Source organism: Castor canadensis, chromosome 13 (genome assembly GCF_047511655.1).
Source record: "Castor canadensis chromosome 13, mCasCan1.hap1v2, whole genome shotgun sequence".
In the NCBI taxonomy this organism is placed as follows: Eukaryota; Metazoa; Chordata; class Mammalia; order Rodentia; family Castoridae; genus Castor; species Castor canadensis.
In genome coordinates, this window is record NC_133398.1 from 91,359,751 (window position 1) to 91,374,631 (window position 14,881).

Sequence of the window (14,881 nt, forward strand, 5' to 3'; positions counted from 1 at the left end):
TTCATGTGTTGTCCACAGGCTGTAAACTGTAGCCAGAAGATATCTTAACACACATGAGGAAGATTTCAGTGACAGTGAACAAAACCACCAGGTTTCAGTTATCTTACAGAATTCTCGAGGTGTTACCATTAATGGGGTTTTATTTTTACCATATTATGAAAAAAACTGGTCATTATGAAACTCAGGAGCACACTGGGACACTGTGGTACCAGAAATTCTTACTCCTACGGAGAATATGCATACTTCATGAAATTGTGAAAAATTATATGGTGGACATGCCAAGTCTCCATATACGAAAGTGATCAGTCACAGCCCTATACTACTCCAAGAAAGAAGGGAAGGAATGTAGCTTATAATGATGTAGCAGAAGTAAATCAAGATTGATAATGTGATTGAAATTGTTTTTTAAAAAGACAACACTATTGCTCAAGAAAGCCAGGAAAAACTAAATGAACACCATTTTAAATCAACAGGAGACATTCTCCCTGTCTTGCATTGTTGGTTGATGATATTAATCTAATCAACTATTTTTTCTAACATCTTACTGTCTGTCAGAAGCACTGTTGATCTGCTATGTGATTCAAACAGCAAACAACACACTTTGCACACTGAAAATCATACAGAAACACATTAAAAAGATAGCCCCGATTCTATATAAACATAAATAGAACCTTTCAAATTCCTCAATTTGAGTCTCCATAGTTGGAAGAATGCATGGTTCTTGTTTTATCTTGGTTCTCTGTATGTGTAAGTGTGTGTGTATTCTTGCACATTAGCCTGACCAATGCATTGCATGTGAAAATATAAAAATGCCCTTCAGCATTTTCCTGTGCTGTAGTTGATAGGGAATAAACTATAGTTATTAGAGTCTTTTGAAGCTAGGGTTCCAGAGGTGATTCTACTGCTTCCTGCTTGTACCAAACTTGGCAGCTCCCTTGGGAGTGTAGGTGCTGTGTAATTTGGGGAGTCATTCCCATAAATTCAGGCTATAACCAGTTGATAAGCCCTCCCAATGACACTATGTGATATATTCATCAATATATCTCCTTTTCCTAAACTGGGGGACAGAATTCTGTTCTCTATCACAAGTTGAGTGTTACTAATCTGAACAACTGAAATTGGAAATGATCCAAAACATGAAATCAAAAAATTTCAGAACTTAAAGAATTTTAGACTTTGAATTTCCACATTACAGATGTTCACCCAGTAAAGTCTATGCAGATATTACAAGGTCTGAAAAACTCCAAAATCTGAATGTTCTCGTTCCAGTCATTTTTTATAAAGGATTGTCAACCTTTACTAATAATAACTTCATTAATACTAGGGATGATTATGTAAGAAAGTTAATAGTAAATACTCCCCAAAATTGTGTGTATGTGTAGGGAGAGAGAGAAAAAAGGGAGAGAGAGAGAGAGAGATTTTCATTAAGTCCCTGTCATGTTATATGTATTAATATTCTATATAATTTTAACTGCATATTTCTATCTCACTGCATGTAATATGATCAGGACTTTAATGACAATACATCTTTAAGATCCAAAAATATAAGCAATCCTCTTTGATAACATATCTAAATTGAAATAAAAATATATAAATTGCTAAGGTCATTTTTTTCAAATTGTATTATAACAGGTTTTTCCTAAAATGAGATTTCTTTAAAACAAGTTTACCGGCTGCAACATATCAGGAAATGATGGTTTTGTGACTGTGGCCTCAACACTTTCCTTATTCTAAGATCCCACTACAAATAATAAAATGATTGAATGATTGGTAGAATCATGAGTTTGAAATTTCTAAGGTACTACAGTAATAATGCTAAGTTCTCAGTCTGATAGGATCCATCAAATTGCTAGTAAAGAAGTCTCCCATTGAGATAATGTGAGAGACTAAAGGAATAATGACTGCATCATGTAGACTAAAAGCCTAATTTCCCACACTAACCAAAACAGTTCCAGAGACATAAATAAGGTTGTTATATTTTCCCAGTCTGACATAACATTTGCCAAAATGAGGAAATTATATCTCCCTATTGATCAGCAATTTTAATTTATTCTCTTATGAATATGGTTATATGATTTGAATGCTGTACCTATATCTACCTTGTGTAGAATACACTAGAACATACCAGAACATTCTGTTTGCCCCTATCAACATTGCTCCTGGGCATGCTCCAAGCAAGAGAATATGATTCTATTGCATCAGTGGTCAGTGTTTTTATTTACTTAATTAATACAAAGCTTCAGAGCCCAACATCTATCCCCAATGTGCTAGCCTCATTACCTTCATTAACTCTTACTAACAGTCATCCAGTTTCCTATTTTCAGCAATTCCTAATAAAATGACAGGAAAATTAATCCAACAGATGTTAAAATGTTTATATTTCAATTTCCTGAATTATACAATATTAAAAATAAGCATAATTATTTTCTTAGAAGAAATTAATCTAATATTCCTTTTAAAAATATATAACTTGCATAGTTGCCACATTAATTTAAGTGGTTCACAAGTCACAGGGTGGGAAGGGAAGAATAAAGTATCCATAATCTGAAAAGCAAAACAAAACAAAAATTCAAATACCTAAAATTGCAATGATATTTCCAAAGTGTTGTTTTGGTGAGCAAGTCTAGGCTTTGGATTAACTACTAATTTCTCAATTTTCACATTGATTTCTGGAATGAACTTCAAAGTATTTGGTGTGACTTATGATCAAAAAAGAGGGAAAAGCAGCATGGTTCCTTGCTGCTGAGATGGAAACACTAATGTCTGATGCTACCATCCCAACAACATGACTGTGATTCTGTTCACCCACCATACACATTCACAACCAAAGTAGGACAGGCAGTAAATTATTGAATATTTAAATAATCTTCTAGAAGGAGTGTTTGTCCCATTGGAAGACTCTGAGGGCGGAACACTTTGACAGTAACTTGCAAATCCACTATACCCATCTGGTTTGGAGTGCCTTGTTCATTTGAGTTATCACAACGGTTTGAGATAACATTATGTGTGCCCAATGTGACTTTTTAAACAATTATCTCTAAGACTTGATTTGTTAGCATTCAGTAAGCTTTGTACATTGATGAAATGAAATTGCTACTGAAAGGTTCAAATAAAAGTCCAAATCAATGATTTTACACAGAAATTTGAAGGATAAATCTCTAATTCCTACCTTAACATGTAAGATTTTATTTAATTTATTTCAGTTTATTTTTTACACATAAAAATTACACACATTTATGGGGTACCATGTAACGTTTTGATGCATGTATATATTATGTAATGTTTAAATCAGGATAAACATGTCATCTTCTCATACACTTATTCTTTGTGGTAAAAACATTAAAATCCTTTAATCTAGCCTTTTCAAAATAATATAGTACATTATCAACATTTATATCTGCCCCGTTGTTCAGTAGAACATTGGAACTTATCCTCCTATCTACTTCTTAGTATCCATTCATCAACCTTTCCCTATCCTTCCCTCCATCCTTCTCTCCCAGCCTCTGGTAACCACCATTCTACTCTCACCTTCTATGAGATCAACTTTTTATCTTCCACATATAAGCAAGATCATACAAGATTTGTATTCTGTGCATGATTTATTTTACCTAACAGAATGTCCTCCAGTTTAATCCATGTTGTTATAATTGACAGGATTTCATGAATTTTTACACTGAATAGCATTCCATTTTTTGTATGTACCACATTTTTTACTTGCACTCATCATTAATAGACACATGGCTATTGTGAACAGTGTTGTAATAAACATGGGAATGCAGATGTCTGTTCAATATACTGATTTTATTTCCTTTGGATACATACCTATCAGTGGATTGCTGAATCATATTTTATCCATTCTCTTTTTAATCTTTAATTTTTTGAGGAACCACCATAAGGTTTTTTCATAATGGATGTGCAGTTTGTATTTCTGTCAATGATGAATATCTTTTCTCCACATCCTCACTAGTATTTATTATTCATCTTTTGATATTGTCAAAAGCCATTCTCACAGGAGTGAGGTGATATCTCATTATGGTTTTGATTTGCATTTCTATGGTAATTAGTGATGTTCGGCATTTTTTCATTTACCTACTGACCATTTACATGTCTTCTTTTGAGAACTGTCTATTTAGGTCTATTTAATATTTTTATTCAAACGAATTGTTTGAGTTTTTATATATTATGGATATTAACTACCTATCAGATGTGCCATTTTAACTTTAAGATTTTAATAGCCAACCAAAAGCTCAAAAAATGAAGACTCATCTAATTTCTTAGCTTTTTATTAACCCATTTTGATGTACCATAAATTAGGTATAAAAGGACCATTTTGATAAGGCACTAATAAGACCTTCTTAAGCTCCAAATTTCAATTTTCCAGTGAACCACAAGGAACACACATCTCCCATCAGCACCTAAAATTCATCACAACACAACTGAACTCATCTTTTCCATAAAGCTGTCTTTCTACCCAATTGTACCTCCATTTACTCAAGACATGTTTAAGTCATCTTCCACATGTTTCCTTTTCTCCTACCACATTTAAATAGTTGCCAGTTCCTACTGTTTTTTTAAAAAGCTATTGATTTTGACTCTCTATTTCTGGGCCACTGTCATTGCTTGAGACACCAACTATATATTACTTCAAGACACACCCACAGGAAATTAATGTGAGTCAAATCCCTGTATAGCTATCCTTATCTCAACCAGCAAAAACCCTTGTTCCTTCTTATTATGGCTTATACTCTCTCTACAACAAAATTAGAAATAAGGGCAAAATAGTTTCTGCTGGGTACTGAGGGGGTGGTGGGGGAGAGGGAAGGGGCGGAGTGGGTGGTAAGGGAGGGGGTGGGGGCAGGGGGGAGAAATGACCCAAGCCTTGTATGCACATATGAATAATAAAATAAAAAAAAAGAAAAATAAAGGAGCTAAATCAATATGAAAAAAAAAAGACTATATCAACAAAAGAACTTTCTTACTTGTTTGTCCCTTTCTTCCCTCTATCTATTGACTCGGTTCTTACCTTCTATCTATGATTTAAAACTCTTTTCTTGGCTTTTCATTCCCATTCACAAACCTAACCCTACCCCAAGAATGAATCACCATGATTCAGTGCCAAATCCTCATGGCATTATTTCCGCTCTTCTTCACCTAAACTCCAGCCAGAGTACATTTCTAATTTCCCAAGCACAATTCTTCTGCCCCAGGCTGCCCTGCCCACCTGGTGTATGCTTTCTTTTCTTCCATCTCCTTTACTCCAGTTGCTACTAGTTTTGCAGTTTAAATGCTTACAGGATCAGCTCAGTGACGTGACTGCCTTGGAACCCCACAAAATTCCAATGCAAGTTTCTTTCTCCCTTCTCTTAGCTACTATCATTTTTTGTTGCATTCCATAGAGTTCTTTCAAATGTCTTTATTTGCCACTACGTTTTAAATCTTGGATTTGTGTCCATCCTTTTATTCTCCTCAGTTCCTCCTATTATAGCTAAGAACTCCCTTCGTCTCTAAGCACATATTCCTCATACATCATGTCCTCAGAGAAGCCTTTCTTAGTTCTTCAAGAAGCGGCTTTATGCATAATTTTCGTGCCTCAGTTCTGGCTCTAATTCCCAGCATTATCCTTTTTAAATTTTTTATTTCTTTTTTGAGCTTCACCCCATCTGACCTCAAACTCACCATCCTCCTGCCCCAACCTACCAAGTATAATACCACGCCTGGTGACAACCATGTCTTACTCATTCTCTTTGACTTCTCAAGCCTACTACTGGGCGTGTATGGTATATAGTAACCAGAAGCTATGATAAGTTTCACTGTATTAAGTTAAATTTCTGAAACTCTTCCCATGAACCTGGGTTTACCCTGAATATCCCTAATAGGCAGATGGGACCCACCCCATCTGACCATGGTGAAAAAAAAAAAACAGCAATAATTTGAATGTCTAAAATTTGAGAATGTTTAAGCAGATATGCCATGTCCCCATGATACATTATTATACAGTCATTTAAAATGATGTTTATGAAAGTCTAAAATAGAGAATTCTGTACTGTTCAGTCAAAAATATTTTCTATTAACTAAAGGTTAAAGTGTAGAATACAAATACATATATGATGATCAATATTATATAAGGCAAATGAACAAACATGAAAAGTATGCTTAAGAGAAAACTAAAATATCCCAAAATATAAATAATGGTACCTAGGCAGTAGAAAAAATGTTTTTTTTTCCTTCTTCTACTCTTCCTTTTTTCTATGTCTTCTGTAATGAATATTTACTTTTTATAAACTCAAAAATAAATGCATTTTAAGGCCTGTATAAACTATCACTCCTAGCTCAGATCTTAGTTTAAATGCTTGCATTTCAGGGTTTAATTCCAATTAAATTTTTAGACTTCAGATGCTTACCTGGCAGGGGAGATACCATGATCATGTAGGTGGTTTTTCCCAGGGCAAGGCCTATCTATTGTACTCTGGATGTACTGACCCCTGAGATTTCCCCAAATGTGGGAAACTCAAAGACATAATTTGTGGTAGTGGGGGACTGCACTCACACTCTTCCCTGAAAAAAATAAATAAAAATTTTTATACTCCAGATTTGTAATGAAAGTTTTTCCCATTTTATTCCCTCTACCTCTACCCTCAGTTTAACAGCAAACTTACCTGAATTTCAGGATTCTGAGCTGACTCAGCATTATTCAAAATGAAGCAAAGTCTCTTCATCCAGGGTGTAAACTGGCACCAGCAAATCATCAGCAGCCCTTTGTCTGGATGGACTAGTCCAAGATTCACAAACAAGGTGGACAGTACCACTCATCGCTGAAAGCAGCATTTTGTTTTTAATATCTTCTTCTTCTTCTCTTTCCCTGCTATCTTGACCCATTTTCCTCTTTCTCTTATTCTCTTTTCCAAAAATAAACTGCAAAGCACTTAGAGTTTTTCAGAGTCAGGCATAAGGTATAAATGGCCATTCTGGTTCACCAGAATAATGTGAAAGTGTTCACTGTTTATGTTCCAGATTTTTCTTTCAGGTACATTTTCCTAGTCAAGATGCCTGTGGAAGTGCTTCAAGCCAGTTAAATGAGGCATTTTCTTCACTGGGTTTCACATAATAGTATTGGGAGTTTTGTAATTAATTATAGAATTATTTTTCTTAGAGCAAGAATATCTTTGCTTCTTCCTTTCCGTGGTTCCCTCCCCTCACCTCCTCCTTCTGCCCCTCCTCCTCCTTCTTTTCTCCTTCCATCCATACATGTTACTGTTTGGGGTTGTATCACGTATCACTATTCAAACACATGGATGGTTTGTTATGGTCTGAATGAGAAATGTCCTCACAGATCCATGTGTTGAAGCCTTGGTCCCCACCTAGTGAGGCCTAGCTGGAGGTAGGTCACTAGGGGGATGCCTTTGAAGGGCATACCTTGCCCCAGACCCTTTCTCTGTTGTTCTCTACATTCTGGCTGCCATAAAGTGAGCAGATGTGCTTCACCACATCTTTCCACCATGATGGACCAAAATCATAAGCCAAAATACATCTTTTCTCTCAGGTATTTGTCACAGCAAGGGAAAAGCTAGCTAACAGATAATACATTACCAATAAATTATTTTTCTAACATAATCACAGACTTGTGATCATGCATGTAGTCATGAAGCTATCTATAACTCCCTAATAATTTGACAAATGAACCACAAATTGCCACAAATAAAATCCCTGAGGGTTCTTTTGGGGTTTTTATCTCTCTCTCTCTCTCTTCTCTCTTTCTTCTCTCTCCTTAATAATGGACTAGGTCTGGAGTCAATAGGCTAAAATGTGAAAAGGGAAAAAATATTTTATGTGTGGGTCATGATCAGATGCTGTAAATTCACTTGTTTCTGAACCAAATGAGCATTAACTTTAACTAATCTTTAACTCTGAGAAAAGATGGAGTAAGAGATTTTTTTTTTTTTTGGAAAATTGCAGGTTGAGCTCAGGGCCTTATGCTTGCCAAGCAGGTGAGGAGAATGTTTTTTACTCTAGTAAAGCATGGGTGATTGCCAAAGAGAAGGAGCATTTAGTATAACACCAAGAATAGTCAATACATTTTTCAAAGTCTCTCTTTTTTAAAATTTCTTTTATTCATATGTGCATACATTGTTTGGGTCATTTCTTCCCCCTTCCCCTCCATCCCCTCCATGTCCTCCCACCTTCTCCCTCTCCCCCTCTTCCCCCTCACTACCAGGCAGAAACTATTTTGCCCTTATCTCTAATTTTGTTGAAGAGAGAGTATAAGCAATAATAGGAAGGAACAAGGGTCTTTGCTGGCTGAGATAAGGATAGCTATACAGGGCATTGACTCACATTGATTTCCTGTGCATGTGTGTTACCTTCTAAGTTAATTCTTCTTGAACTAACCTTTTCTCTAGTTCCTGGTCCTCTTAACCTATTGGTTTCTGTCGCTTTAAAGTTTCTGCATTAGTTCCTTTGCACTGAGGACATCAAATGGTATCTTGTTTTTTTTTTTTTGGGGGGTGTCTTACCTATCCTCATACCTCCCTTGTGTGCTCTCGCTTTATAATGTGATCAAAGTCCAATCCCCTTGTTGTGTTTGCCTTTGATCTAATGTCCGCATATGAGGGAGAACATACGATTTTTGGTCTTCTGGGGCTGGCTAACCTCACTCAGGATGATGTTCTCCAGTTCCATCCATTTACCTGCAAATGTTAATATTTTATTCTTTTTTGTGGCTGAGTAGTATTCCATTGTGTATAAATACCACATTTTCTTAATCCATTCGTCAGTGGTGGGGCATCTTGGCTGTTTCCATAACTTGGCTATTGTGAATAGTGCTGCAATAAACATGGGTGTACAAGTGCCTTTGGAGTAACCTGTGTCACATTCCTTTGGGTGTATCCCCAAGAGTGGTATTGCTAGATCATATGGCAGATCTATGTTTAGATTTTTAAGAAGCCTCCAAATTTTTTTCCAGAGTGGTTCAAAGCCTCTTGAAATTATTGAAAAAGGTTTCTATTCACAGCAGATGTTTCTCTACCAGGAAATGGAGTGAGAGAACAATGAGGATGAAATGTCCTCATATAAACAGCCCTCTCTAACATTTACCTTTGGAGAACTTTTGAGGCTGTCATGTACATTGAATTTTTAATAATTTTCTAGATAAGTGATTCTACTGGGAAACACTGTTCATAATTGGAGTCACAAAGGGGCTGTGTAATAAGACAAACAGCGTTTTTGCTAGTTTGAGATAAGGATAGCTATACAGGGAGATTCCTTGCATTGTTTCCATGCATATGTGTATTACAACCCACATTGGTTCATCTCTACCAGACCTCTTCACTACTTTCTAGTCCCCTTCCCACAGTGGCCTCTGCCAGTTTAAGGTTACTGTATATGTTCCTATACAGTGAGCACATCAACCACATTTATTAAAAACCCATTTGTTTATAAATGGCTTGTGAAATTAAATATAAAGAAAAGGGTTCATTAATAGCAAAAAAGAGTCCTGAAAGTATCACTAATTGTCATTACTAATCATGTGATAAGTCATGTCACTTAAGCAAGTTTCCTAAATTTTTGATCTTTAGATTTCTTATTTGCAAAATATTATAAATTTTAATCTCCCAGTTTCATATGCTGGTGATGCAGAACAAATGGTAAAAATGAGACAAATAAAAAAAAAGGTGCTGTATAGAGTTTGGATAGCAGTAACTATAAGATTCTCAATATTTTTCTTTGAAACAAAATTTTTCATCAGCATTATTTAGGAATAGAGACAAAAGCAAGTCTTTGAATAAGGTAGTTATCAGCCCATACCTCCTTTGATCTAAAGAACAACAGCAAAGGGAAATGGAGGCAAGTGAAACCAATACGGGACTTCAGCAGACTTTGTGGTTAGCCCAAGAGGTTGTCAGGGCACGTGTGCAGGCAGAAAAAGGTTTCACATCAAATTCCAAAGCGAAGGTCGTCACTTTATACTCTGAGGGGAAGCTGCTACATTTGGAGGCCGCTAATGCAAGTTACTCTCCATTCCATGGGAAGAATGTCACTATGAAGGGCTAATGGAGGTTAAGCTTATGTTGAGTTTGCTCCAATCCCACCTACAACTGAGGCCTTCCAGCCCATCCCGGGGTCTCCTATAGGACCCCTGTCTTCATAGATGATTCTTACACAGTACTACAGGTATTTTCTTTTCCTCTGCTAATGCTGTCAGTCCCAATTTGTGATGAACACACTTAGTCCATTGAAGAGATGCTGTATATTGACTCTGAAGCCAGACTCCTGACTCTACCACTTACTGAATGACTAGAAGAAGGTGAGTTAACCACTCTGTGCCTTAGTTTCCTTGTCAGTAAATGGGATTATAATATGAACTCCTTCATATGGCTGTTAGGAGGAGCAAATGTGAATGAATAAATGTAAGTTGCTTATATATGTAAATGTTACCATTCTTATTTTTCCTAATACTTTATCAGAAATCATTTGGATAAGTTTACAACAATAAGCTAATATGTGTCAACATAGTCTGACTGATTTAAATAACTGCATCCTCTACAACTTTCACACACAAGCCATTCTTAAACATTGTTTTCACATTACACCAGAGTTAGAGGCAAGATGGTTAAAAAAAAAATGTTGTAGCAAGAAGAGAGTGGTCTAGGGAGAGCTGAGGATTTCATCACAAACTATCTTTGTCATAAACAAACAAATGCCTAAGCCTATCTGTGGAGAAGGGGAAAATGCTCTGTGGCAGAGGTGGGCATGCTCAGCTCAGATCCTCATTCAAGAAAAGACCAGCCCTGCAGATTCCAGGGGCCTTGAAGTTAGCCTCCAAATGTTGACTCACGGGGTTCACCTCACTCTCCTGCCCGGGTCGTGCTCCTCTGCAGTGGATCCAGACAAGAACCATGCAAGACAGGGCCACAAGAGCTCAGCACCAGGACCCAGTGTAGGACACTTCTAATGCCATCTTGTCTCTAGTACTTCCCGGTGGGCTGGGAGGTCACCAGATCTGCATCAAGATGGCTTCTTCCTCCCAGCCCTGCTTCCTCCTTTTCCTTCCACAGGTGTCACAGCCCCATAAACTTCCAGCAGCCCCAATTCCATCTCAGTCTTGTTTCTGTGAGAACCCAAACTAATTCAGTATCTTTTAGCCAAACCACCTCACAGATAAGCTCAGGCCAACAAACTCCCCCAGAAGAGTTTTTCAGCATTTCAATTTTTAAGCATCTAGAATTTTCTCTGATTATGAAAGTAAAATCATGTTCTTTATAGGAAACATAACAGAAATTCATAACAGAGAAAGTAAATACTTTATCTGTGACCCCCAACATCTTAACCATGAAGAACCATGCTTCTAGGTTTTTTATACATGCATATATGTCTGGTTCTTACTATTTTAGAAAACAGAACCAAATTATTGTTTTTTGTAATTTGCTTCATCAAGTATATCCTAGATATTATTATCTATGCCTGTACATATAGGTACCTTATTAGATTACCAGCTACACAGAGTCTTCATGAATAGTCCATAATTTATTTAAACATTTCTGCAAAGTGAGCATTTGCATTCCTAGTTTTCCATGACTACACACAGTGTTAATATTGTTTAGTTTGAGCATACATATTGAAATGTTTGTGAAAGTATATGCTACAATTGATTTACTTGCATCAGCTGCTTTGGTCTTTTGACAGAAAGGGTATAAAAGAGGATTCTAGCAACTGAGCACACTTTTATAATTTTGTATCTTAGGCCACAAGACTTATGATTAATTTTCTGCTAAGTGGGATTTTGGCCGCAGTGGTGAAAAGTTCTCATGTTCTATCTGTTCTCTTTTTTTCTTTTATCTTATGACCCTATGTGCAGATCAACTGAGAGCTGGGGCAGAGGATGGGATTCAATGCAGAGAGCCAAGTTTTGATGGCTGCTAACTTGTAGGATAGATGCACTCACTAACCACATAAATGGCTTCTGCTTTGTTTTTATAAAGGCCTCCTAGGAACATGAACAGTGTGTGCAGTAATAGTCTAGATTCTATGGAAGATATATATTCAAATATAATTTAACCTCTTTCTCTAGAAAAGTAAACTTTTGTTGTCTTGAAGAACTTCTGTTATACAGAAATCTCCTTCCATCAAACTTTACAAATGGTAGAGACATTAAAGCTATAAGCCCAATGAATGTTGGCATCACCACCAATTGAATTTGTTTGGCCAGTGGGTCAAATGATTTTGCCAAGGTGAATTCATCCTGTCAGACATTTCCCTAGTCTTAGAGACAGTTTAAGAGCTGCTGTACAATTTCTGCCAGAGCTAATCTACCAAAAATGTCCTTGACTTCAAATGTCATATGCACTTGTTTGGTTGAAGAACTTAGATAACCCCTGAGAAGCAGCAGGAGAGGTTTCTTCAGAGAGGATGGAGGGCAAAAAGGCAAAACAATGTGCAAATATCAATAAATGGAGATCAGGAAGTTGACAGCATCAATGAATGCTTCATCAATGAATCATACATAGCTTTGTTTTATTTAACAGCTTCTTAAAAATAATAAGCGTCCAAAAGTCTACATAAAAGTAAATGAAGATTTTTTTCTTTCCTAATTGACTCAAAAAATTAGCTATTCTGTTTCTGAATAATTTATATGTTCATGAAGCTGGTTAAGATATAGACCAGGCAAAAAAAAACCTTAATTTGAGGAGGTGGTTCTCAGATATCAACTTGCTAAGACCCACCCAAGGCATTCATCAACAGGGCAAACTCTTTGGTCCTAATGCTAGAATTCCTATGTATAGGATGGAGCCCAGAAATCTGCATTTTAATAACCATAGATAATTCTCATCCCAGGTTAGGGAGAACATATCTTGAATTGGCTGAACACTAACCTAAGGCTTACTAAACTCCTTTTTCTCTTCCTAACCTGTTAGTGAGTTTCTACATAGCTGAGCCAAGTCACATTCATGGTGTCCCAATTTCTGTCTAAAAAGTGGAACTGATTATATTTGCCACCTACCTCATTACTATCACATGAGATAATGCCTGTGAAGTACTTTAACTTCCTCAGTAGAGATGTGCTATATTTTCAAGTATTTATTTTCAGTATTACAGTGATACTTTGTTTTTCAGCGACCCACAAAAAAGGTACCATTGCTGTGAAAATGTGTTGTTATAACTACTGCTCTCCAGGCATGAGCATATTAAATAACTTGGATACTGAAGGAGAATGGGTTTCCACCTTACCTGTGACTTAAAATCTCAGATAGCTTGATCAATGTCATTTTTTAACTACAGACAAGATTTTGGTGTTCCATGGATTGTCTAACAAACAGCCAGGAGTCAACCAGAGAAATATATATATATATATATATATATATATATATATATATATATATATATATATATATGTGTGTGTGTGTGTGTGTGTATATATTATACATATAGATGTATACACACATAAGTACATGTGTGTGGAGGGTAGAAATTGGTTTACATAGTTGTGATCTGCCTGGCTAAGTCTGAAACCTGTAGGGCAAGAGGGAAGGCTGGAAACTCAGGCAGGAGCTCACACCTAAGGACGTGGTTCTCAGACTTCAACCCAAGAAGCGTGCTAACATGGCAAACACTTTGGTCCCAATGTTAGAATTCCAACTTATAGTGAGGGGACCAGAAACCTCCATTTTAATCACCATAGGTGATTTTAGTGCAAAGTTAGAAATTCCTGGTCAATCTCTTCTTCCAAGAGGGCAGCCTGGCCAACAGAACTCCAGCCCACTCACAGGTAATTGGTTCAAGGATGGATAAGTGGTGCAGAGCCACCCAGTGAGACTCACTCTTAGAATTCTTGTGGAACTAACAGGAAAAGGGTGTTATATTTTGACTGTGGTTACAAAGGTAGTAGAAAACTCTTGGAATTGTTGGTGACTGAGGGCTAAACAAGAGGTAGGCCTGCCTGAGAAAATGGTATTGATATGCGGAGACACAGAGACTAAAGCCATTGATTGAGTGACTGAATAAAGCCATTCCTGAAGCCATTTGGCCTTTTGGTTACTCAACCAGCAGTTTCCTCTCTACTCCTAAACCAGTTTATATCCCTATAATTTGCCACTGAAAGATTCTGACTGCATTAAGTGCCAGTTCTTCTCCCCATTGAGAGGCATTCCCAAGGAGATTGCTCTGGAGAGACCTGAAAAGAGAAATGATTGTTCTGCCCCACCTGCAGGCTCATTTTTCTGGCCAGTATTATGACACTCCCAGCAGTATAGCTCCCAAAGTAGAGTCATCTCAAGTCTCTCAGCCAGAGTCATCCCAAGATCTCCTGCTGAGCAAAGAGGGAGACCTCCTCCCAGAAGTGATCTGGGAGGTATCTCTAAGAAGCCCTCACTTCTAAAAGAGTCTTGAAGGGAAGTGAGAAAGACAGTAGAAGGGACAATTGCCACCTTTTTGAGGAGAGTACTGGGGATTGAACTCAGAGCCTTGCACTTTCTAGGCAGGCACTTTACCACTTGAATGATTCCACCAGCTCTTTCCGCAATGGTTATTTTTTGAAATAGGGTGTCACTTTATGCCAGGGTCAGCCTGCACCACTGTCCTCCTATTTGTTCTTCTCCTACTAGCAGGGATGACAGATGCATGCCATCACACTCAGCCATTGGTTGAGAGATGGGGTCTCTTTTTGCATGGATCAGCCTCAAAATGTTATTCTCTCAGTCTTGGTCCCCAAGTAGATAGGCTTGAACCACCACTCTCAGCCAATAATTGCCACCAACAATCTTATCTCTTGGTGCCAGCACCAGCCACCCCAAAGTAGGGTTAGAAAGGAGGGAAAGAAGACAACTGGAAAGAAAGGCAGAAGAGAGAGGGAGGGCTAGGAGGATAGAAATAGACTTGTATTAAGCTTCTA

The 14,881-nt window shown here is 37.2% G+C and overlaps 1 non-coding gene across 1 annotated transcript; it reads left to right on the forward strand.

Annotated features, from left to right (window-relative positions):
* The first annotated feature begins 6,393 nt into the window (after positions 1 to 6,393).
* LOC141415853 (U1 spliceosomal RNA) lies at positions 6,394 to 6,558 on the forward strand. The gene has a single exon (XR_012440808.1). It is a non-coding gene; the product is annotated as a U1 spliceosomal RNA (small nuclear RNA).
* The last annotated feature ends 8,323 nt before the right edge of the window (positions 6,559 to 14,881 follow it).